General features: G+C 43.9%; 1 long non-coding RNA gene across 1 annotated transcript; it reads left to right on the top strand.

Annotated features, from left to right (window-relative positions):
• Positions 1-743: 743 nt before the first annotated feature.
• On the top strand, positions 744-4,434 carry LOC144990338 (uncharacterized). Its single transcript, XR_013654329.1, has 5 exons — positions 744-1,764; positions 1,844-1,903; positions 2,108-2,201; positions 2,249-2,334; positions 2,578-4,434. It is a non-coding gene; the product is annotated as an uncharacterized LOC144990338 (long non-coding RNA).
• The last annotated feature ends 21,410 nt before the right edge of the window (positions 4,435-25,844 follow it).

The raw sequence follows: 25,844 nt of genomic DNA, 5'->3' as shown, positions 1-25,844 counted from the left end.
GTCTTTGTAGTGATGTGCATTTGTTGACTCCATGTTTTTTCTTTGTTCGTGTGAGGGATTCCGCGTGCACCTATCAAAAAATGTTTTTATTGATTTCCAAGAGGTCTATATGTAGACTTTTAACTATTATCTGATGATGTCATTCTGTCAAATTCTGACACTGGATTACATGTAATGATGTCACAATATTAGATGTGACATCAATGATGTGTCTAATGACATCGTTGTGACTCATTTTGACATCAATTTGATTCAGTCTAATCAGACTGTAATGATGTCATATCTGATGATGTCAAAGTGCATCTCTACCTGATTTAGGCCACACACTGGTTTAAGGTCAGACAATTCAATTTTCATTGACCGCCCTGTACGAGCCAGAAGTTGCTGTCAGGTGTACAATCTTCAGATCAGAGTGGAGTCTTTGCTGGTCACAGCCATCAGTAAAGCTTCTGCCCAGCAGAGGGCGGGTCGCGCCGGCAGAACACGACCAGGGAAATGCTTCCGTCTCTACACGGAGAAAGCCTACAAAACTGAGATGCAGGCAAGTGACTTTTTCTGCAGAAACCAAAACCATTTTCTCTGTGAATGAAAAAAAACTGTCCCACTGTCTTTCATAGTTCTAGATCTTTCTAGTTTAGAAATTCATCTCACTTTTTTCCCCTCAGAGCTTATTTAACCCTTGTGCCATCCTAGGCACTTTAACATTTGGAGTTGGGTCATCTAGACCCACTGTACAGTGCGCTGAACCTTTTTTCTTCAGTGATTTGTGATCTTCACAGGTTTCCATGGGTTCCATGAAATCTTTCCACCTTTAAAAGTTGCTAACTGTTCTCCCTTTGATGACTTCATTAATCCCACCATCCCATGCTGTGTCTCTGCATGCAGGTTCCAGGAAGTGAGGCTGAGCATGAGAAGGAAGAGGAGGAGGAGGATGACGAAGAGGGGAGGTGTCTTATCTGAGTCTCAGAGTCAGGATGTACGTGCTTTGCATGCTGGGATAGCATAAAGTGGTGCAAACCTTTCATCAAAGCTCGTGACACTTGCTGATGCTTCCGTCTTTTTAATAATAAGTCAGTTATTGCTGGCAGCCACAAAGAACTGTCTGTTTCTAGCCTTGGTGTCTTTTCTTTATCAAAGCTTGTATTCTATACATGGGTTGTTTAGGCTTTTGGTATTTTTTTAAAATAGTTCTTCTTTTTATTGTCTTACTCAGGAACCCGTGACCTGACATGGGTAAAATAATAAATATCTTGTTCCCACACTAATTAATTTGTGTGAGTGAAATGATTAGTCATACATAAACAGATGTGAGCAATAGTTATATTTACAGCAGACACCTTCACATTTCTGTCTGTGTGTCTCATTACATTGCATGGAAGACACGGATGATGTTTAGAGATCAGATTTATACATTTTAAAAAGCTCTACAAAAGCATTATACTCCTTAGCAGTCATTTTACATCAGAAGGCTAGTTGGTACATGCCACGTATGGGATATGTGTGATGCATGATGGGATACAGCTCCACTGTTATGCATCAGCTAAACACCAGAGGGCGTTGTTGATCTGTAATCAGTCTCAGGCGTCTCCAGTCCTGTTCCTTGTGAGCTGCTGCCCTGCTTGTTCTGCAGCTAACCCTGCTTCAGCAAATGCTGATGAGCTGGATTGAGAGTTCTCAGTTTCTGCGTGACTGAGCTCACCTGATCCAGGTGAGCAGTTATAAATGCAGCGGGGTTCAAAAGCCAAGAGAGGAAGAAAGAAAAAGGTTGGTCATGAACATTTCTACTTTTGTCTCTATGAAAGAGTTGGAAATCTTTCTAAGGAGAACGTTAATTACTTTCCAGAGTGACTCAGAACAAGAAAATGAAAAAGATGAAGCCCCTGCAAGTATGTCAGTCCATCTGGTAAGTGTGATGTGCAATGCTGACATCTTCCTGGTGTTAAAAAGACCCATTGAAGTGCACAGCAGAATAGTTTAGATCTGCTGCAGGAGAATGGAATAACAAAGACTAAAAACTCAAAGTAGATTTCAATGAAAATGTCTCAGAATTATTGCATTTATCCATAAAGTGGAAGTATTTTCTGAATGTGTTTCTTGGTGTTTTTAGGTGGAGATCCTCTTAAACGACGAGGCAGGAAGCCCAAAAGTGAGAAGTTGCATTTGCTTCAGCAACAAGACCATCACGGATCAGGAAGTGAAATGTCAGTACCTCCCAAAAAAGAAGTGCTGCATTTGCATCTTTTCTTAGGGAAACAGCAGAACCAGAGAAAAAGAGGAAGAGGGCATTGAAGGACAAGACCCAGAGTGAAGAAGAAAGGAGGAAGAAGAGGGAAGGTAGTAAAAGCAAGGAGTTGGAATGCAAGGAGCCATCCTTGCTGGAATTCAGTTTTTCCAACACAGGTCCATAGTTTAGTCAAAGGTCTTTGTTTTTGGGTTCAAAGTTTAGCTAATTGGTGTAAAATCCTACAATTGAATGGAAGTCTGGAGTGCTGCATGTGTTATCACATGCTTTTCTTTCTGTGGTAGTTAGAATTGTGAAATGACATTTCATCAAGACTGAAGTGGTGATTGTTTCAGACTCTACTGACAAGGTGACCAACGGTGAGATGAGTCCTGCAGAAAAGAAGGAAGAGATGGAGCAGGAGAAGTTCCTGGAAGACTCCTCAGCAGCAGAAAACCACAGGTGTTTGATGGAAAACTTCATTGTTAAATAAATGGATCCTAAATGTTAAAGGACATTTGTTTTAGGCTTATCCTCTTTTTCCATTAGTGCCTACACTATATTACCAAAAGTATTGGCTCAGCCATCCAAATGATCAGAATCAGTTTTCTAATCACTTTGTCCAGCACTTTGGCATGCAGACTGTTTTTACAAACATCTGTGAAAGAATGGGCCGCTCTCAGGAGCTCTGTGTATTGCAGCGTGGAACTGTCATAGGACTCCACCTGTTTAACAAATCCCAGTGAGAAATTTTATCAATGAATATAAGAAAAATATCATAAGATTTATAACTAGGGTGCTTTGTCGTCATACGATAGCTTCTGCTAGGCTACTACTAGCTCCGCCGCAGAGCTCTTTGCTTGTATCCCAGCATTTGGGCAACTGGCTGGTCAGTTGACAGACAGACAGCTGATATTGTAGTTTAGGGTTGAATATGAATAAATATATTCAGGACTTGTCTTTTATTAACATACTCTTTAGCAGTCAGTCGCTTTATATTTGAAGGCTATCTATATTAGGCTACATGCTAACTAACTAGCCGATCATTTATCCTGTTATTAATTTACGTCATAGATTGACAGCAGATACCTTCACATTTCTGTCTGTGTGTGTCTCATTATATTGCATTGAAGACACTGAGGATGTTTAGAGATCAGATTTATTTATTTTAAAAAGCACAAAAGCATCCATCGTTATTCACATCATCCTGATGGTACGCCCTCCGGTCATCTTGCTGCAAAAGCCGCTTCCTGCCGCTACTTCCATGTCTCTGTGAGCATTCAATAGGGGTAAAAATAAAAGCAAGAATGGTCAATCTGTTATTGTCTCGATGAAAATCTGAAAATTATCAGTTACACCCCCCCTGTTAGAGGCATTCATAGAAAAAACAGCGGATGGAATGTGGATTAAAACACTCATGAACGACCCAAAACCAAGGTAAAAAAGTGCAGCAGGGTTTTTTTGTGCTGTAAGTTTTTCTCATGTGAAATTCACTGCATTTGTTACCATTTTAATGCTTTTAATCCACGTTACAGCCGCCGCTCCTTTTCTATTAAAGCCCGCTGCTTGACATGCAAATTTTAGCCAATCAGATCAACCAGAAAGGTTCCTGCCCCTAAGTGACAAACACACCCCTGAATAACGCCCCCAAGTGACAAAAACGCGCCCTTAACGCTGAGCGTAAATCCGGGTGAGGGCGCAAAAGAGAATTGACCGAGCAGGATCACTGCTCAGTTAGGATTTCAGCCGTTCAGTTGTAAAATACGGGGTCGCTAAGTTAGAATTGCGCCAGCACTGTTTTAAGGTTCACTCACTCAGTTCCTAAATACGCCCGCTCCGTTGTCTTTACGCTCTTTCAATTTTTGGCAGATATGTAATTCCATAGGATAGCCATAAAAGCGTTCTGTCAGCAAAGAAGCACCACGCTGGAAGGGCCAGGATCAAAGTCATCGCTCATGCAGCGAGTAAGTGTTAAGATGTAAAGATTAAAGAGCGCCCTTACTCAATGTGTTATCGTAAAGTTAGACCCTGTGTTTATGTGTGTGTTCATACAAGGTGCTTTACGGTAAGCTGTTGACAGTGATGTCGGGTGATTCTGCAGCAGAGCTGCGCATGTGCAATGTTCGGTGTGTATGGCGGACTCCATGATCCAAGGAGCATGTTCTATATCTTTCCAATGTGAATAAATGTGCCTGTTTTGGACAAAAGAGAAAGTGGTTCTACGTTTCTTCATCACATAAAGAGGACACCGAAGCAGACACCGTTCCCTCCATCCCTCTACAGTAAGAGACAAAAATTCAGGGAAACTGAAACCAAACCTGCACTGGTAACATGGCAGGCTGTTATGCTGGAAACAAGCATGCAACAAAGGAATTCGCTGTTTGCGCTCAACAGAATGAAACCTAAAGATGTTGTACAATCTCTCCCTAGATAGAAACAAATAAGCTATACCTATCAATTTAACAGTTTCTCATTGGCAGTTTGTTGAGAAACTAATTTGCTATTTTTTCCTAGTTTTTACATAGGAAAATGTCTTGAGTTTTAACTACATTGAAGTTTCTTGGTAGTGGGTAAATGCTTTGAGCTGAATGCTCCTTACAATAATGTAATAGGAATGAAAATGTCTGTCTATGTACGTCTACATCAGGGGTCGGCAACCTTTACCACTCAAAGAGCCATTTTGATCAGTTTCCCACAGAAATGAAAACACAGGGAGCCACAACATCCTTTTGGATAACTCAGTGGTTCCAGTGAATGGCATAATTTCCCTTGTTTTTAGAGTTTCAAAAGAGATGTTTTTTTTTTTAATCTTGTGTCATTTAATGGGTTCAAATTTAACTATTTCCCAAGAGTCCACAAAACTAGCACATATGTCGTAATTATCAAGAAGTTAATCCGCTTCTCCAATAGATTTTTGTCAACAAACAACTTTTTTTTCTCATCTGGACCAGGATGTTTTTGTGCAAAAGCTGCATATTTATTGTGGGATGTTTCGCCACATTTTATACTTTGTTTTTTAATTCCTCTTCACATATTACTCACACTGGTAAAGTCGTTCAAAGCAAACATCTGCCCAGGGGCCAATAGACTGACCATTTTCTTCAGGAACTTCAATTTTCTCAAAGTTCTCCATCGTTGTCCTTCCTGGGTCGGAACATTGTTGCGATTACACACCAGCAGGACTTGTGGTGGTGATGCAGGTCATTAGTCACATAGAAATGTACTTAGAAAATGTCTATATTGACTTTTTAAACCTAATACTCAGCCCGTTAGTTCTTTGTTCTGTTTTTTAAAATTATTTTTATGAATCTTCCCGTTTACTGCTTACTGACCGTAGCCGTCAGCACGGAGAAGCTGCTCCAAAGACGAGCGGCTCGCCTGGTACCGACCTGCTCACAAACATACAACAGCTGGTCGACAGATGACCTGGAGAGGTTGTGCATTATGAGGTTTTTATTCACTTGTCATTCAACATGCACTGTCTTTTTAGAAGAACATTCCATCCCATAACAGTCTCTGGTCTGCATTCACAGCCGTAGACACGCCCCCTATGCTGCTTTCTTCCTCCTGCCCACCCGCACATCCCAGTGGTGTTAAAGGCACCACGACAATCTTAGAACATTATAGTTATTTTACCAAACCACAGAGAGCCGCAATACAGGGATGAAAGAGCCGCATGTGGCTCCGGAGCTGCAGGTTGCCGACCCCTTGTCTACATGAACATCCTACTTTAGACTAAGTGGGATGTTTATGGAAAAAAGGTATGTCCACAAACAAAGATGACAGTGTAATTTTAATATTATTATCAACAGGAAGGAGAATCAAGTAAGCAGTCAAGACCCCACTCTGAGTTGCACTGCATAGAGATTCTCCATTCACCTCCTCCTGATGATGATGGGAATAATTTACATATACCCACAAGCAACCATGAAGTTGAAGATGACTGCCTAATCCTAGCTTGTCATGAAGAGACAGAACAGTTAGTCGGTGAGCCCAATCCTCATCTTGCCCAGGCTATCAATGAATCTCCTGAAGACTTTGAAATACAGTTTACCTCACTCTGGCGATGATGGAGCGAGTCTTGACTCCACTCTTCCCTGGAATCCAAATACCCTAGAAATAAATCAGGTAAGAAATGCTCTTTCTATTCATTAGAAATGTTTTTAATAAATTGTCATCTTTTTTTAAAACTAATTGTACATATATTTTCAACAGTAATCTGTAGATTAATATCTTCAAATTGGTTTTGGACTACTAAAAAAATTAAATACATTTATGATTTGATTTCTTTTTGATTTCATTCTTTTTTTTTCACAATTTGGAAGCATTCAACGTGGAGTGAAGGATCTGCATCATCAAACAACGATCAAGTCTTCCATACCCCACCTGTAATGGACATCCGCTGTGTTACAATTAGGCGTATCAATGTAGTTCAGGATCTCATAGGCCGCCTTTACACTGCAGGTCTTGATGCTCATATCCGATTTTCTGACTATATCCGATTTTTTTGACGACCCGCTTACATCATCTTTTAAAAGTGACCCGTATCTGATTTATGCATTTACACTATACAATGCTGAAACTATCAAACGTAGACGTTCTGAGGACTACGTAGCAGCATTTCCGCCTTCCGCGGACCTCCTTCAGACTTTTGTGATTGCGGTTGTCATGGAGGCAAGGCGGCGACGGAAGGAGGCGTTGCCCTGGGCGCTCCTGAGGGGATGCACGGGGGAGTAAAAGGGAGGGCTGCTAGTCTCTCTCTGAGTTTTGAATGAGGAAGTGTTTGCAGACGTGCTGTACTAACAGTTTGAAGTGTTGAACCTTTCCTGCGCGATGACTTCTCTTTTCCGACCGTAGTCAGAAACACACGGGAGATTTCCTCGGGGTTCACCTTTCCGTTCTGAACCCTCAGCCTCCAGAGTGGGTTAAGAAAGACTCCAAAACTTTTGGGCAAGACACCTTATTTTTAATTTACGGTTCTCCGACAGTCCTCCGCTCCGCGCTCACCCCCCCTCTCTCCTTACACACACACACACGCAAGCACGCGCGCGCGCTCACACACACACACACACGGCCCCCATCATACACGCCCCCCAAAGAAATAAACGGCTTCTAGCCTGTTCCGTAGCAATGGTGTCCTGCTTCATTAGTTACCGTTTGGGTCCGGGCCGGACATAAAATTCGATCGACAAAGTATTTTTCACACTAAGGAACGGGAAAGCGGACCCTTCCTGCCCGGACGGCACCCACGCGGCTGGATACACCATCGATCCATGGGGCAAGTGGAGGCTGGTGTGCCTGGCCCAGCTGTCTGTGGAGGATGTCGAGGACGTGTACCTATTTGGATTTCTGATAATTGGATTCCTCGTAATTGGGATCGGAGGATTTCTAAATTATCAGGCGGTCTGGGAGCAGAAGATGGAGAGAGGCAATCAAACAAAGCTCCTGGGAAAGATTTTTCGGGGAGGAAAGACTCAGAATGAGAAACTTTCACAAGCGGATCAAAAGCTCTGTGCTTGTCTTGCCCACTTAAGCAGATTGCTTGAGACCCCTGAACTTGTGCGGAAGATGGATGCCACCTTGGAGCAAGTTTCTGCCCGGATTTGAGGGAAGACTGGGCTAAATTCACCCAAATTCACCCACTTCTCATTCGGATCAATCTCTGCCTCACACAAAGCGAAGAGCCAGTCAAGGACTTTGCCGGCAGTACAAACAACCTGCTGGCGCCCAAAAGTATTTTATCTAATCAGAACTCGAAGGAGCTATGGACAACTGTCCTTGGCTCCACCAAAACAAAGCCGCTTCTACAGAGTGGACTACAGCAGCTGTTCTTGAGGGTTGATAACTGCAACTCACCCCCTCCCTGCTTGTCCTCGGCTTCCCAACCCCCTCCCTACCTCCTCTGTGAGCTGCCCGGAAGATGTGCCTGGCTCACGGAGCTGCACCTGATGGACAGACTCATGGGGGGCCCCCCACTCCCGTCCACCACCGTTTTCCCCCCTGAGCCCCATGTACTGTGTCTTTGTCTGAATATGTGCTATTTGTGTTTAAACGGTGTAGTTTTTTTCTTGTATCAACACATTGTACGCAGTGTAGGGATACGACTTTTTTTTGTCACCAAACCCAACCCCCGGCCCTCTTCGTGGTCCATCTGCATGCTATACAAAGGTGCGCCGGCGCAGGTCATCTAAGGCGCTCGGCTGCATTGACCTCAGTAACCTCTCGAGATGTGTGTGTGTATCCTGTGTTGCTGTTTGTCTGACCTTCTTCATCGAGATGTACTGGAACTGAGTTTCTCCTTGTTGGGATTAATAAAGTTTTCATTTTCATTATAACAGCGGTTTCCAACTACGGTCTGAAGCCTGCGGCTGAAAGGTAACATGCTGACAGCAAAATCAGCGCACAAAAGCACCTTAATAAGTCATGTTATCTCAGTTGGTGGTCTCCTGAATTGACGTCACTGACGTACGACTCGCATTTACTGGGGAATATCCGATCTGTCTGCTTACATGGCACACGCAAATGCACATATCCGATTCGTTTCCGATTTATTTCCACATATGAGAGAGGCCTGTATCCGATCTGAGAAAAACGGAATCCATGCGCTTTTGTCCTGCTTACACATTCACCGATCATATCCGATCTGTGCCAAATGAGGGGAAAAAATCTGAATTGGGTCACTTGAACCATGCAGTGTAAAGGCGGCCATAGATGTCTTTATGGACCCAGAAGTCCTTAATAGAAAGCTAAAGATGGATTTGAACAATGGAAAAGGTTTTGATGGTGGTGGTCTATCCAAAGAAGTCTACTCTGCTTTCTGGGAGCTTTTCTTAGAACAATGTGAGGGGGAGGAGGAACGAGTTCCCAGACTTCAACCAGACTTTATGCAAGAGCACTGGGAAGCTGTTGGAAGAGTTTGGTTGAAAGGATACTTGGACCACAGCATCATACCAATCCAACTGTCACCAGCTTTTGTTCTTGCTTTTTGTCAAGGAGTCAGTTCAGTAGATGAGGAACTTTTGATGATGTCCTTTAATAAATTTATTTCAGGGCCTGAGCGAATGGCAGTTGAGAAAGCTCTCCAAAACAACATGGATGAAACTGTTGAAGACCTGCTGGATCTTTTTTCTAGAATGGGCTCACACTGTTTGCCCTCAAGAGACCATTTACAGGCCTCTCTTTTAACAATGGCGCATAGTTCTGCAAGTTCTGCTTCAAGAGCCAAAGTTTATAATACACTGTTTCCACTCCATCATCCACAATGTGGTTCCATCTCTGACTGAAAAAGGCATCATGAAACTTTATGAGTCTAAAAAGCCAACAAAAAAGAAAGTGGCCCAAGCAGTGAAAACCTTGATCCACAGCAGCAGTCAGTCTTTAACCATCTGTTAAGGTATGTGAGAAGTGCTGACCAAAAAAGACTGGAGAAATTCTTGCGCTTCTGCACAGGGTCCACAGTTTTTTGCCAGGACAAAATCGAAGTAACCTTTGATAGGCTGTGTGACGGTGTGGCACCGTCAGATGACGAGGGACACACACACTGTGTTTTATTGTTTGTTTATTTATGTATTTTATGTTTAAAGCTCATTCCTGTGAGGTTACCTGCCAGGTAATGAAGAGCAACGCCCAAGGGGGGGGGGCTTATCATTTAAAGGGGATGCGTCACAGGAAGAAAAATGAGGAGTGATGGAGGTGACGCATGCTGGTGCTGCCCTGCGTGGTGTCTTGCCCAAGGACACTTTGACACATGGGCGTGTAAGGCGGGAATCGAACCTGCAATATTACGATCATGGGTCGACTGCCCTACCGCTGCACCATGGCCGCCCACTAGTGGCGCACACCTGCGGTGCTGTCCTTGAGTTACCATGTACATATAGTTCCTACCCAGAGTTTCAAGCAGAGCTGGACAACACTCTGTCAGGTGACTGCTACACAATGGATATTCTGTGATAGACCAGTGAATCAATGCTTTTTCCCTCCCCTTTCTTTTTCCTGTCTCTTTAGTTTTTGGGCTTTTGCTTATGGCACAAATTCCTTTCTAAAAATTTAGCAGTAAACTCAAGAACTATTTATTGTATTCACTTCAACATTTTATTTTTTATCAGTCTGAATTTGGTGTAAATGTCAGAATTTAGAGCTCTGTCTTAGAGGGCTGCATTGGGATCGGGTCCCGCGGGATCCGGCGGGACCCAACCCAAATCTTGCGAGATTGGGCGGTTTGAATTGTGCTGCGGGCGGGAGCGGGCGGCAAACCCCCCCCCCCCCGCGGGATCAGTCCTGCCATGAATATCTCATGAATATATATTAGCGGACTACGTTAGGCTGTGCGGCTGTTGGATTCTTACGTACTGAAGCTCCGTGAAAGCACCAGGTAGAGACGCCCAATGGCCTCTGTCATCTAACCTGTTGTTGGGGGTGCGCCCCGCCTCTTACTTAAGATAAGATAAGATAAGATAAGATAAGATAAGATAAGATAAGATAAGATAAGATAAGATAAGATAAGATAAGATAAGATAAGATAAGATAAGATAAGATAAGATAAGATATTCCTTTATTCGTCCCACGATGGGGAAATTTCCTTTTTGCGGCAGCAGTACAGGGCAGAGAGAGAGCAATATATATAAGAAACAAACTATGGAGTCAATATACTCACATATATACACAATATACACATACATTTCCAAAAAAAATTGCACAGGGTGACCATATATCGGTTATTGCACAGGATAAAAGAAATATGACAGAACCAATGATGTTGGTTAACGTGGTTCACTGGGAGCAGCTAACGTTGTACAGTCTAACGGCAGCAGGTAGAAACGACCTGCGGTGTCGCTCCTTCAGACACTTAGGGTGTCTCAGTCTGACGCTGAAGGAGCTGCACAGAGAGGACACAGACTCATACATGGGGTGGGCGTCGTTCTCCATCATGGATGATAGCTTAGCTACCATCCTCCTCTCTCCCACCTCCTGCATTGAGTCCAAAGGCAGCCCCAGAACGGAGCTGGCCTTCTTCACAAGCTTCTCCAGCCGCTTCTTTTCTGCAGCCGAGATGCTGCTACACCAGCAGACCAATCCATAAAAGATGGCTGATGCCACTACAGAGTCATAAAAAGTCTTTAGGAGTGATCCCTGCACTCCAAAAGACCTCAGTCTCCTCAGCAGATAAAGTCTGCTCTGTCCTTTTTTGTACAGTGCTTCTGTATTGTGTGACCAGTCCAGTTTATTGTTGAGGTGAACACCCAAGTACTTGTATGAATCCACTCTCTCTATGTCCCTTCCTTGGATGTTCACCGGTGCTATTGTAGAGTGTGTGTGCCTGCGAAAGTCTACCACCAGCTCCTTGGTTTTCCCTGCATTAATCTGGAGGTAGTTCCGCTGGCACCAGTCCACAAAGTTCTGAATCAGCTCTCTATACTCTCTGTCATCGTCATCCATGATTAGTCCGACAACGGCAGAGTCATCCGAGAACTTCTGCAGGTGACAAGATGCTGAGCTGGACATGAAGTCTGCGGTGTAGACAGTGAACAGGAACGGAGCCAGAACTGTTCCCTGCGGTGCTCCTGTGTTACAGACAATCATGTCAGACTCACAGTGGCGAGACCTCACGTACTGCAGTCGGTTTGAGAGGTAGTCCAGCATCCATCCAGACAGATGCTGGTCCACGCCCATGTGCACCAACTTGTCCCTCAGCAGCAGCGGTTGAATGGTGTTGAAAGCGCTGGAGAAGTCGAAAAACATGACTCTCACAGAGCTTCCAGTCTGGTCCAGGTGTGACAGAGCTCTGTCCAGGAGGAAGATGACAGCATCCTCAACTCCGATGCCGGGCTGGTAGGCGAACTGCAGCGGGTCCATTGACTGGCTGACCATGGGACGAAGAAGTGTGAGCAGCAGCCTCTCCATCGTCTTCATCAGATGAGAGGTCAGCGCCACCGGTCTGTAGTCCTTGAAGTCAGTCGGCCGGGATGTCTTTGGAACCGGGACCAGGCAGGATGTCTTCCACAGCTGTGGCACTGTTGAGATGAACAGGGGTTCCGTGTGGTTTTCTATGATCTTTTCATTATGCATTACAGGGGTTCTATTATGTTGTCTATGTTTTTGTTATTATGTATTTAATGGATTCTATATATGTATGTATATTGTACTGCAGAAAATATGCTTGGTTCCTGCCCTCAGTAACAGATAATATGTGCCGAGGTCACCAGTAGGCCTGTTTGTGACTTTTGGTCTCTGTTTTCTTTCTGTACTGGAGTTTTTATGGAGCCACGACACCTGCAATGCAGACTAGACAAAAACACACCATTCTAATGACGTATTTTGTATGCTTTCGTCTTCGCTGACTGAATAATAAAAAAAGCCTTTTTGCCTTGAGAACAGAGAGAGCGGACAGCCACAGAGCCTAACAGGTCGTGTTTTTCCACCTCTCCCCTTTTGCAAAAGGTTTGAAAATTCATGCAAACTCTTGTGTGTCTTTTCATTTCCCAACTGCACATTTCATTTTTGGACGACCTGAACCACCCGAATCTGCGAGGCCGGATGGGAGGCCAACAATTTGGAGGAACGGACGGGGTGGTTGAGGACGGTTTTTCCTGAGGAATTTGGCCTGGATGAAGGGTTTCTCACGAGTGGACTGACGACACGGGTGCACCCTACAAAGGTAAGCAGAAACCTATTAATCAAATTCTGCATTGGGCATAGCCAAATCAAGTGTCTGATGTCCACAAAGTGAGTAACTCAGAAAAGTGTAGAATTGTGCATTTGGGAAAATTAGAGTGCTTTGTGAAGAAAGAAGTTGAAGTATACAGAATAAAAGTGAAATGAAGTTAAAGAGTAAAAGTAAAGTCAAAATTTTATGGAATTAAAGAAATTAGTGACTAATTGTCCTTGAGGTGGTGGCTCCAACAGTTCTCTGACGGGAGGCTGGTTTACTAGGTTCGTGGCCTGGGGAGTTGAGGACCCCCGAATTCCGAATTGGCAAGTCTCAAGAAACATTAGAACAAAAGTTGAGAGGCTTTTAAAAAAAATCGCAAGATACCTATGGTTGAGCGAAAACACATTGGACAGTCTCAAGAAACAATTTATGGTGAGAGACCAAACGCGCAAGAAATCAGAAGATTGAGCGAAAAAACAAATTGGCCAGTCCCAAGAAAACTACAGAAAAAGTTGAGGGACCAAACGCGCAAGAAATCAGAAGATTGAGCGCTTTAGGTTAACCATGGTGTTGTAAATAAGCGCATATAGGCTAGTATAGGCTCTGCAGTGTTGTTTGTTCTGCTATGTGGTTTTGGTGTGAATGAAGTGCACGGCTGCGTATGTGAGTGTGAAAGCCATGTCTGTGCTGTGAAGCAGCAGCACTGCTGGGAACCTGACGGTGTCAGCACGAGCAGGAGTCTGTTGAAGTTGGAGCACAGACCTCTGGATTAGGATATAATATTAATAAACACACAACTATTATAGTTTAATAATAAATCTAATACTATATTAGCATTAGGATATGGCGTTGATAGATACATGAATACAACAGTTGTATAATGAATTTTATACTATATTGGCATTTTTGAGCTTGTCGGGATATGTATATAGAGTAGGTAATATAGAGGGAGAATTTGACAAAGAAACTCATAATGATGGTTGGGGCCCGGATGGGCCAGAGAGGAATGTGAGGGTACAATTTTTAGAAGGATTAAAATTGGTGGTCTTGGCTGGTGGTGTGGTGGCAAAGTGCAGAACATATGATGAGGTGTTCTTTTACTGGACTTTAGAAATTCCATTTGGACTTCCACAGCATTTCAGAAAATCTGTTAGATAAAACTTCAATGAGGGTCATGTAACATGAAAGTAGAGTAAAAAATAAAAAGACTGGGTAAACACACACAGACAGAGAGGAAGTTCTGCTGGGAACAGAGGAACAGCCTACGACTGAACCAACGGTGACAACTTTTATCTTAAATGGTTTGAAGAAGAAGAAAAAAACTGTCCTTTTTATAGCCTGATGTTGTTGAGAAATTCTCGATTAGAATAGGAATATTTTGTAATATTATTTTGTAAGGGAGCGGAGGATTAAGGTTTTGCACAGAGAGGTAGGTGCAGCTGCACGTTCCCGCGTGGGTCTGCTGGTGGATCGGGCGCGCGGACGAAGTCCGGGTGTGTGTGTGTGAAAAAGAAATAAAAATAAAAAAACAGAACAAAAGGATAGGACATGAAGGTTAATACTATTCACACACTAACAGACTCATTTCATTTAAAGGGTTTATTTTGTTTAAGGGTTATACTTAAGTGTTGTGTTTTGTATTTTGTGATTTTGGGTAAAGGTTTTGATTGTGTTAAAAGTTATGGACTGTATAATTCTTTGCTTTTTCTGTGTTTTAAAAAAAATTTGTAGTTGGGTGTGTGACTTGCATTTTTGTTTAATTGGAGTTGTGTTGGTGACATGGCTAAAGGTAGATAAAGAGCAGCAGGGGCTCTGGGGACAGCATGAGGTCAGAGGTCATTTGGGAACCAGTGTATGCAGAGGCAAAAGAAACGCAGCAAGGAGGATCTGAAGACGTCTGACAGGACAGAGTAGTGAAGAAAGGCAATGTCTTCCCTCTGCGGGGTGTCAGAAAAAACAGGAAGATGAGATACACCTAGGACAGGGAGCTGTGACAAAGCAGGTTCGTCTGGGAACTGCTTATCGAACAGGATGATGGACATACAGCACACACATACATTCTAAATATAAATAAAATAAAAAACACAACACAACTATTTTGGATGAACGGAAAGTTGCAGTATTACGGGCTCCTAAATCTTTAATTATACAACAGGTGATATCATTTCTGTAGATGGATATTTGTAAGGAAACGTTTTCTGGAATCACACTGCATAGAAATGCTGTTAGTTCACGCCCAGCTTTTCCAGACACACAAATAGTTAGAGAAAGACTGAAAATAAATAGATAAAATACAATAGAGGTTTGGACAGACAATGCTTACATTCATTCTGTCCACTGACGGGGCTTTCGAAAATTATAATCAGAGATACTGTTTGGACACACATCCTAGAAATTCAGCCTCTCATCACAGCTGCAGGTCTGCAGCCTTGAGTTTCCCAGGGAGATGCAGTCAGAGCGCTTTGTTTGGAGTTTGCTTCAAATGGTGTACAGGAGTGTCTGTGCATGCTGGTGTCATTCAATAAAAACAGAGGATATGGTGTCTGCACAGTGTTAACTAAACAACTAATGTTTCTTCGGACTATGATTGGGTATAATAATATGATTTAAACCCTCAAACTAACAATGCCAAACTATAACAAATGCATGCACCTGAAAGCGAGAAACAATTATGGATTAAACGTTTAATGTCAAAAGAAAGACAATAAATTGGAAGAAGTCAATAAACAGTTAATTGAGTTGCAGCTGGCAGAGGCTAGGCAGAAAGCACATAAATAAATACATGAATAAAGAGATAAAAATTAAATATATAAATACAATTTCTTAGGCTTACAATGGAAGCTCAGTAGTTGCATTTGTCTGATGTATTTCTGCCAGGTCCGGCCTGGGTTCATTTTACAACCTATGACTCATCTATGAACAGTCTTAGTGGTGACGGCTGTCAATCCCGCCCTCGCCCCGCAGGATTTATGGGACAATGACGGGGAGAGGTGGGGTGAGAGGCGGAGGTTTCCGGGGCGGTACACTCAGGGAACTGATGGATGCTGGATTGTGCTATTACTGCGAGGAACCTGGCCATTGGACTAGAGGCTGTCTATACAAACTTTGCCAGCCTTGTGGATGGCGTGGGTCCAGAGGTGGACCACCTAGGGGCGGAACCCCGAGAGGGCGTGGACAAGGGCCTGTTCACCGAATGCCTGCGATAAACTGGCATCCCAGGAGGCCTGGAACCTCTGGAATCCTCAAGAACAATGAGACACAGACTCTGCCATACACCAAGTCCTTGAACACTAAGGTCAGCAAACAGACTCTGAGCCACCACTTTGTGCACTCGCCGACAGAGCCAGTCAATTTTTGGGTTGTCACCTGCTGGTGAAGCTGGGAGCCACCAGTCTGTGCAGCCCGGATGGGTTACAGGTCACTCTACCAGATGGGACTATACTCCACTGCCGAGCGGATGAACTCACTCATGAGGCGCAGTACCTTGTTTGTCCAACAGAGGAACCACTCGCAGACTTGTACTGGGGATTGCTCAATCCAGAAACCACAGTACATGAAGGTATTCTGTCAGCTTTTCTGGTGTGGAAACCTTGGATCTCCAGCCTTGAGCCCTACACCTCCCCGCCTGACCCCCTCACATTATTTTTTTTAAGGATAGAAATGAGAGAACCTGGTACCAAGGCCCAAGAGTAGGACAGTAATAGCAGATCGCTAGACTAAATATTTATGTAGCCTCTGAGGGGTTGGTAGCAGACGCTCTGCTCACACCCTCTCACAAGGCGTAGTTTCTGACAGAGTACCCCACATTTCCTTTACATTGCATCCCAAACATAAGACTAAATAATTAGGCGGAGTGTTAAAACGCGCCTCCGCCCAAACGGATAAGACTCCCGCTCAGATGTCCCAAGACTGGTTTTCTCCCATAGCAGAAACTTCTGGCATCGTGGTTGCGGAGAGGGCAAAGCCACCCTAGAACACGCTCAGGGACTTTGCCGTCATGGTCATGCGCGGACTGACCATCCCTCGGCGAAGGCCTTAATTGACTAAAAGCCACATCATCTGTGGGCTCAGGGCACCACAGATGATGGGTCGGTAAATTGCCCACCAATTTGCATGCCGTATATAACATTTTGAGCGCTTTAACCGTTTCGGATCCTAATCCATACGTAGCCCCGGCCAAACTGACCACTCGCACTGCTGGGTTACATACGTTGACCTCACTATTGCTTTTTCCCGGTCTGCCTCTACACCCTGAGTGTAGACATATTCTCATTTACGTGTGACACCCAGTAGATGCGTTACACGCGTTTTCAACAGGGGTTCGTACTCTGGATGTACGAACCCCAGAGTTTTCAATTAGGAATTTTCAATCAGGTATTAAAGGAGATGCTTCTGACTGTCCCCTGCCAGCCAACGTCACTCTCATCCAGTATGTGGATTCAATTCTGATAACAGCTCAAACAGTGAATGCATGTTTAGACACCACAGGAGTGATTCTTAGACTTATAGCTTTGCAAAAATTGTAGGCGAGTCGCAGACAAGTAGATTTATTAGAACATTATTTCCCTGCCCCACAGATCAGCTGTGCGTCTTATCCTAAGCACATGAAGGTCGACGATGTTGTCATTTTTAGGTCTGACTGGAGGCAGCAGACATTACGTTCCCAACTAAACAGGATTGACCCATCCACTCCATGACATGGTCAGACAGCAAAATAGGAGGAACCTTAAAACAGACCTGCACTGAGTTGCAGAGGCTGAAACTACTTTAATTAAAATAAAATAGGCCCTGGCTGCGACCTCTGAGCTGACAACACCAGATTATCATAGACTATTTTCCTTGATGTTTCTGGAACAGAAGATCTTGCAAAAGGTGTTCTGTTCCAGAGAAAAGGGGGAGGAGAAGTAATACTTATGTACCAAGTGTTATGTTAGAAAACATGGATAAGAGACATCACAACTGCATCAAACATACATTTGGAGTAACCAAACCTCGCACATAGTCACGGGACACCCATTACAAATACTGACCACACATGGAGGAGTGGCTTATGTAAACTTTCAGGAATTCACGCTCTCTCTGAACAACATTTTAGAAGCACCCAATATCACATTCACACACAAAGGATCACAGACCACATGACCACAGGAACACCACATGTGTGTGCTAAACAGGTGTAAAAAACAGTAGAGGATCAGGTCAGATGTGCAGTCCACAGGGAGCAAAGAGTTGTACCCAGATGGTTGTTGTTTCAGGCATGACAAGGATGCATTGAGATCAGCATATTCAGTATTTGGAGATCAGAATGGTCAGCATGTGGTCAGAAAGGCAGAAAGACTAACAGGTCCACAATCAGCTCAGAGAGCAGAAGTTGTTGAGCAGGATTACCTGAAGCAGAAGGAGCAGAGCTTTTCAGAAACAGAGTGGGAGCCAAAGCCATGCTTCAAAGAAGTGGTAAGATTACAAAAAGGGGGTGTCACCAGAAAAACAAACAAAAACAAGGAGGTTTCCAGTGGAACCAGCGACAGGGCGAGAGATCATAATTGATTTAACAGACATGGTGACCTCCATCAGAGGTTACAGGTATGTGTTGGTGTGCTTTGATGCATTTACTGGGTGTCCAGGGGTGTGGCCCACCAAGAAGGAAAATAGCAAATCAGGAATAAAATGTCTATTAACCATTACATTCAATGCCATGATTTTCCCATAAAAGACAGGTCAGACAATGGAGCAAACTTCAGAAACCAGGACCTGCAGAAGGTTGGAGCCCTGTTAGGCCTGAAACATTCACTTGAAACGGTATATCACCCACAGTCACAAGGAAAGCTGGCGAGAAAAAATCAAACATTCAAATTAAATTGGGCAAGATCTGTGCACAGACCAAATTAAAAGGAATTGGCGCACTAACATATACTCTGATGTAAATCAGATGCTCAGTAAATCATAGAGTGAGTTTGAACCACATGCGTAGCAGACAGAACTTTTTACAGGGCCACAGTCACGGTTTCCATGCTCAGGGAACCTCAAATAAAACAATGTCTCACCATGTTAATTAAAATGCTCTCCATAGTTTTGTATCAGTTTTCTCCAAACAGGCGGCGAAGAGACCAGAAGGTGTAACCACTGAGACTGACGCAGGTCCGGACTGGGTGCTGATGAGGGTCATCAAACTGAGATGGTTGGGAGCACGTTGGACGGGGCCGTTCCATGTTGCGGAGAGAACGTCGCATGCAGTGAGGGTCCAAGGGCAAGGTGGCACCTGGTTTCATTGGAGCCAGTGCACGGCAGCAGAGGAAACACAGCACCCTTTGACACGGGTCCAGCAGGACCTCCAGACAGCACCTGATCCGGCGGTTTCCAAAGACGGTTCAACTCACACAGGGGCAGAATAATCCCTAGGTCACAAGCCACAGGAGTCATTTTCTCCTAAAGTCCCCCACCTCAAGAATAGGGCTGGAACGCCCCTGGTGGGAATCAAGAGAGAGGAGCAGCTCAGGTGGTTGAGTTTCCCTCCCACCTTTTGCCGAGTTCAGAAGAGGAAAGGATCCAGGTGGTGGAGTTTCGCTCCCACCTGAGAGTGGTCGAGTTTCCCTCCCACTCAATTGAACCTTGCGTTCGTAAACATCGATTCGAACTGATCGACATTCGTTTTTGCGTTCGTAACCATCGATTCGAACTGACTGGTCCTCTTCTCTTAACAGGAACTGTTTGGAGGGTTTTGATTGTATGTAACTGTATATAAGTGTTGTTTATCTTGTGATCTGTGTATGTTTGGATTTTCTTTTTGAGAACCTGGGGTCACGTTGACTTTGTGCTTGTGGTTTATGAGGGTCGGGTAGACAGGCACAGCAAAGGGTGACACATCTTCACGATGTGACATCAGCAGCTTTTCAGCTTCCTCTACCCTCAGGTTGTCCTGATATGCGTCATCTTTCTTGTCCTCTTGATCCACAGCATCTCCATCCTCTCTAAGCGGCTTCTCCAACTCCTCGACACCTCATGTCTGTTCTGGTTTCTCTTCCACAGGTCCTTTTTTTTTGTTGCAGATTCTGGGGCACCAGTTTCCTGGAAGGATCTTCTTTCCCTTCCCCTTCTTTGTTTCCTTTTTCTTATTCTTCTCATCTCTGATGGAACCAGCTGACCCAAGCAGCTGCATCGTCAGTTCTCTGTCTTCTTCATCATGATCTATCTTTTCTCAGGAATTTATGAGATAATTGAGTTGTGCCCTTCAGGTGCGATGACTCTCCTTTTGAACCCCCACAGGTGGTACTTTTCTTTGTTTGGGTGATTTCAGCATTTGTGTGGTCATACATTTTGTGGTGTTTTGTGAAATGCCTTTTCAGGTCTGTGGGGAGTTGGGCCATGTGTGATTATGTCTGTTGGGATTTCATGATTGTTTTGGATCTCTTAGGAGATCCAAACAGGGGTATTGTTGAGATGAACAGGGGTTCCGTGTGGTTTTCTATGATCTTTTCATTATGCATTACAGGGGTTCTATTAAGTTGTCTATGTTTTTGTTTTTATGCATTTAATGGATTCTATATATGCATGTATATTGTACTGCAGAAAATATGCTTGGTTCCTGCCCTCAGTAACAGATAATATGTGCCGAGGTCACCAGTAGGCCTGTTTGTGACTTTTGGTCTCTGTTTTCTTTCTGTACTGGAGTGTTTATGGAGCCACGACACCTGCCATGCAGACTAGACAAAAACACACCATTCTAATGACGTATTTTGTATGCTTTCGTCTTCGCTGACTGAATAATAAAAAAAGCCTTTTTGCCTTGAGAACAGAGAGAGCGGACAGCCACAGAGCCTAACAGGTCGTGTTTTTCCACCTCTCCCCTTTTGCAAAAGGTTTGAAAATTCATGCAAACTCTTGTGTGTCTTTTCGTTTCCCAACTGCACATTTCATTTTTGGACGTCCTGAACCACCCGAATCTGCGAGGCCGGATGGGAGGCCAACAGCACCTTCCCCAGCTTCAGGCTCAGACTGAACCTGTACAGCCAAACGCTGCACAGTTCATCTGCACATGTCCTGAGGAGCCTGGGGCTGATGCCATCTGGGCCCGACGCTTTCCTAGCCTTTGTTCTGCTGAGCTGCTTTCTCACCTGGGGTTTTGTGAGTGGCAGTGTGGGGGTTTGTGAGGGGAGGGGGCTGCTGTCGTCAGAGGTGTCAGGATGAGGCACAATAGGGGTAGGGGTCGTTGAATGCAGCAGTGGTGGAGACAGAGTGGGCAACTGGTCGAATCTATTGAAAAACAGATTCAGGTCGTTGACCCACGTCTGGTCCCCCTCAGCCTGAGTGCTGGGCTCATTGTATCCAGTGATAGTCCTCAGCCTTCGCCACACCCCGCTGACGTTGTTTTGCTGCAGCTTCTCCTCCAACTTCCTCTTGTAGCTCGTTCTTCCCTGTCTGATGTTGCGTCTCAGCTCCTTCTGAACAGCCCTCAGCTCCTCCTTGTTGCCTGATTTAAAGGCCCTCTTCTTCTCCTTCAGGAGAGCCTTTATCTCAGGAGTAATCCATGGTTTATTGTTGGAGAAGCAGCGTACTTTCCTGGTGGGTACGGTGTTCTCCACGCAGTTGAGTTAGAGAGTTAGAGCGCGCTTCAGGCCGTTTGTCTGCTCGCGCACACACGCACACTTTTAACCGAACAGGATTTGTAAAAATATATTTAATAATTAAGATGCACATTACACAAGAGGAATGCATGAAAAGATGAGGCTGGCGGAGGACATGAATCTCTGTAATAATATCAATACAAATAAGTGTTTTTTTCCTGCGGGACGGGAGACGATACAAAATCAATGCATCTCTATTACTGTGCGGCACTAAATTCTATGAGTTTTGCCGGTGCGGGCTGGAGTGGACATACATATTGCGGGTGCGGGCGGGAATGTAACGCATACGTTGCGGGAGCGGGCGGGATTGGTCAGAAATTCAGCGGGCGGGAGCGGGATGAAGAAAATAGTCCCGCGCAGGGCTCTACTCCGTCTCCCCCTCTGCTCACCAGCTGGAACCATCTTATGAGTTCTAACCACAATCCCTGGATAGTGCACTCCTGACTTTCATTCACTCAACCATAGCATACTTGAGCTCTGTACTGAGCTTAGCACAAAGTATTGTTTGTGTCACACTGTCTTCCATATATGCTGTATCTGGACCTGATCTGCTGTCTTCTGACCCAGACACTGGTTGCCTGCCTGGACCCTTGCCGCCACTATTTTGAACATACTGTCTCTCCTCGGATGAACTTATGCCTTTTATTGATTGGCTGCCTGATTCTAAAGTAATTTCACTTTGTGGACTTTTAGCAGAGCTAATGAACCTGCTGCATTTGGATCCAGCCGTCTGCCTGATCTTGTGACATTGGCGAAGTATTTAGTCACAAGAACAGGCAAGACGGCTGGATCCAAATGCAGCAGGTTTATTAGCTCAGCTAAAAGTCCACAAAGTTAAATTACAGTCAGGCAGGGGTCAATAACGGGCACATGTTCATCCGAGGAGAGACGGTATGTTAAAAAAAAGTGGCGACAAGGGTCCAGGCAGGCAACCTGGGCCAGATATAACACCAGATATAACACTCAGTAAGGAAACCAGTGTGGCACAAACAATGCTTCACACTAATCCCAGCTCAATGAGGTGTTTAAGTATGCTGCGGTAGATGGAGTGAATGAGAGTCAGGTGTGCAGCATCCAGAGAGAGAGAGAGAGAGAGAGAGAGAGAGAGAGACAGTAAAGCCAATTCTGTGTTTCCTTTATCCTAGTTTTTGATACAGCTGTTCTCTCTAATGTTTTTCTTGCCATAACTAAAAAAATATTCATTCTTTATTGTTTGGATGATCATTCCATGATAAACTGTGTAAAAAAACAACACACATGTTAAAGAGCTAAGTTATTTTTTTTGCTAGTTCATCTGGCTCCTTTTATTGTGGTCATTCAATTTAAAACTGTTCTAATGCCATAAAAGGTAAAACTTAGATGTTTTTAAATTCAAGATCTGTTCTTTTGTTTTAAGCCTCTCAAGCATATTAAACTGTAAAAAACAATGTCAAACTATTAAAACTAACAGGAAAAAGTTATCAGCAGATCCATAACAAAAGCATTCAATATGATTCTACTTTTTTTGTTAGGGAAAATACATAAAAGATAAAACAAATACCTGTAATTTAATTGTTCAGGTTTAAAAGCATTATAACATGTAAATAAAATCAAATATAAACATTTAGGCATTAAGGCTAACAATACATGTTTGGTCATAAAACGTGCAGAACTTCTGAACAATTCTGTAATGCGTTGCTTAAATTTTTCGCATCTAGCCATCAGAGATCACGGAGGATTCCTCAAGTGCAAGTACAATTTCAAAGATGGATGAACATCATTTGGAAATGCAACTCTGATTCAGCCATCAGAATGCTGCACAAGTCGTAAATGTCTGTGTCACATGGCACTGTTGGTCGAGATATGTAGTTTGCATGACACAGTTGTATGTCAGCGTCATCCACTGGGGAAATGCAGTAATCCATTGTCATCAGGGTTTTAAAGTGTGATCAATTCTCCTCGTAAAAATAGATAGAGGTCAATGGCCATGCATGCGTTAACAGGAACATTTAGACTGTTTTGTGCCATAATGTGGGTACAGAGGGTGAACACATCATCATCACAAGCAATGTCGCTGCGGTGGATACAGTCATCTTCACACCTGGCCAGATCTTCCTCTGACACTTGGCACAAATAGTCCTCAGTCTCATAAAGTTCAGGAATCAAGAACATTGCATCAGGACGCCCATGAGGAACATGTTCATTACTACGAATCACATGGCTGTTCCATGTTTCTTTAGTGGAGTCCAACTCATCCTGCAGAATTGACAAAAGAAAATCTAAATGCTGGATATCATTAATCAACAAGTCTTAAGTCTTAATTACTATAAGGACCTATTTGTTTACCTTTTTAATACAATGCAATTCAAATTTTTGAGATCTAACCCTATGTTGCTCCTTTCTGCTGTAGCTTTTTGCCACTTTCAGATTTAAATAGAAAGCAGTGTAGATATACAAGAATATGATTAAGTCAATTTTCCCCACTTACCTGTATCAGTCCAAAAAAGTACAACAACATGCGGTTCTTGTCCAAAAAGTCACCAACAAAATACCCTTCATCTTTTTTGTCTGTGAAAGTGGTCCAGCCAAAAGTCCACACACTCTTTGCAGAGAAAGCCCCACCAACTTTCTATTCTCTGATTAGTTGTGCTTCTTCCCCAAATAAAACTTCTTTCACCAGCATGAGCATCATCATTGTTGCGACGAAGATAACATTGCATATCTCATATGGAGGTGCTTTCTGTCCCCATATCGGTTCTCAGGATCCGAGCACATCCATCCAACTCCTTTATGGTCTCAAGGAAATTACCTCCAATAATTTTGGGGTCACTGCTGGTAAAGTATGCATTCAGCCATAGGATCCTCCTTGAAAATCCATCAATGGCTCCATTGATGCATATACCAAAGGGTTTAAGTTTGTCGTATGAGTCAACATGCCGTACAAAATGTGGCCCCTTGGCAAAATACGCTCGTCTATGCAGTCTTCTACTTCTTCGTGCTTCTGTGCCCTCGGGGTCGAGAGTTGAAAGAATCAGGCGTACATCCTCTTTCCTTGTGTGCAAACCATTTTCTTTGCACTTACTGTGCATCCATCTGTAGCCATGCAAAGCACCTGAACCTTGGAGCTGCTCTCTTATAAACCTAACAGTTTCCTCTAAACCAGGGGTCGGGAACCTATGGCTCGCGAGCCATATATGGCTCTTTTGATGGTCACATGTGGCTCGCAGACAAATCTTTAATTATGCTTTTTTTTTCATTAGACCAGTCCTTCTCAGGTGCGATGCGATGCCAAGGGGGCCGGGTGGTAGTAGGATGCTTGGAGAAAATAAATCTGCCCCACTATCAATTAACTATCATCTATTATTTCACAGAGTTTATAACAGCCTAAAACCTGCGATCCGCCGTCTCTTCAACTGCGCGTTCCCGTCTCTGAGAAAGAGCGCGAAGGTGCAGCGGGATGTGTGAGGACGAAAGGGGGGGGGGGGGGCACAGACAGCAACGTGAATCGCGCAGGGATTGTCAAAATTTAAAACACGCTGCCCGTCAGATACTGCAGCGTGGGAGTATATGTTTGGCTCCACGTCTGCATGTGAGCAGTCTTTCTCACATCTATAGAACATTCAGACCAACCTAAGATCAAGTTTAAAGTCTCAACGCCTGCATGAAGCAGAAACTCACCACGTGTCAACCAGACTAGACCATGATCAGCAAAACCATGCAGCACCAGAATTTGTAATAATGGTAAGAAATACTCATCATTTATTAGCAACAGCATAACAATGTTATTAAGAAAGAATCCACAGACTTATTGTACTTTAAAAGTGTTGAAATTACATCAAATGCACACATTCACTTGTATATTTAGTTTTAAACATATTGTTTAGTTGAGTTAAACTGGTGGCTGTTGGGCCGCGTTAAAAGTTCCGGAGTTCATTGAATGCACCAAGCAGAGATCTGATTGGCCCTCAGTTCTGTCACTCAGCCTGTGTTTAAGGAGTTTGGACCAATGGGGTTCAGCCATGGGCCAAATAAGGTATATGGGAGGGCTGTGGCGGCAGTGAAGAAATGTAAAGTTGGGAGAAGCGCTCTCGTCCCGCCGGGGTGGGGGGGAATTCAGGAGTTGCTGAATTAATTGTACGGCGTTTGTTGCGCTCTACAGTAACCAGAATAAAGAACCCTAAATGAGGTTATGTCTCAGTGTGGGAAAGAGACAATTCATCATTGTATGGCTCTTGCGAAATTACATTTAAAAATATGTGGCGTTTATGGCTCTCTCGGCCAAAAAGGTTCCCGACCCCTGCTCTAAACTGTCAAAGTGGATTCGGCGAAACAGTCCATTATTTTTCAGAACTCATTTTAAGGTTCTCAAGCTGAG

The sequence above is a fragment of the Oryzias latipes genome (assembly GCF_053564925.1).
Source record: "Oryzias latipes strain Hd-rR chromosome 1 unlocalized genomic scaffold, Olatipes_Hd-rR_3.1 chr1_Y".
In the NCBI taxonomy this organism is placed as follows: Eukaryota; Metazoa; Chordata; class Actinopteri; order Beloniformes; family Adrianichthyidae; genus Oryzias; species Oryzias latipes.
Note: the sequence above shows the minus strand (reverse complement) of the source record. Positions and strands in the feature narration are given on the sequence as shown.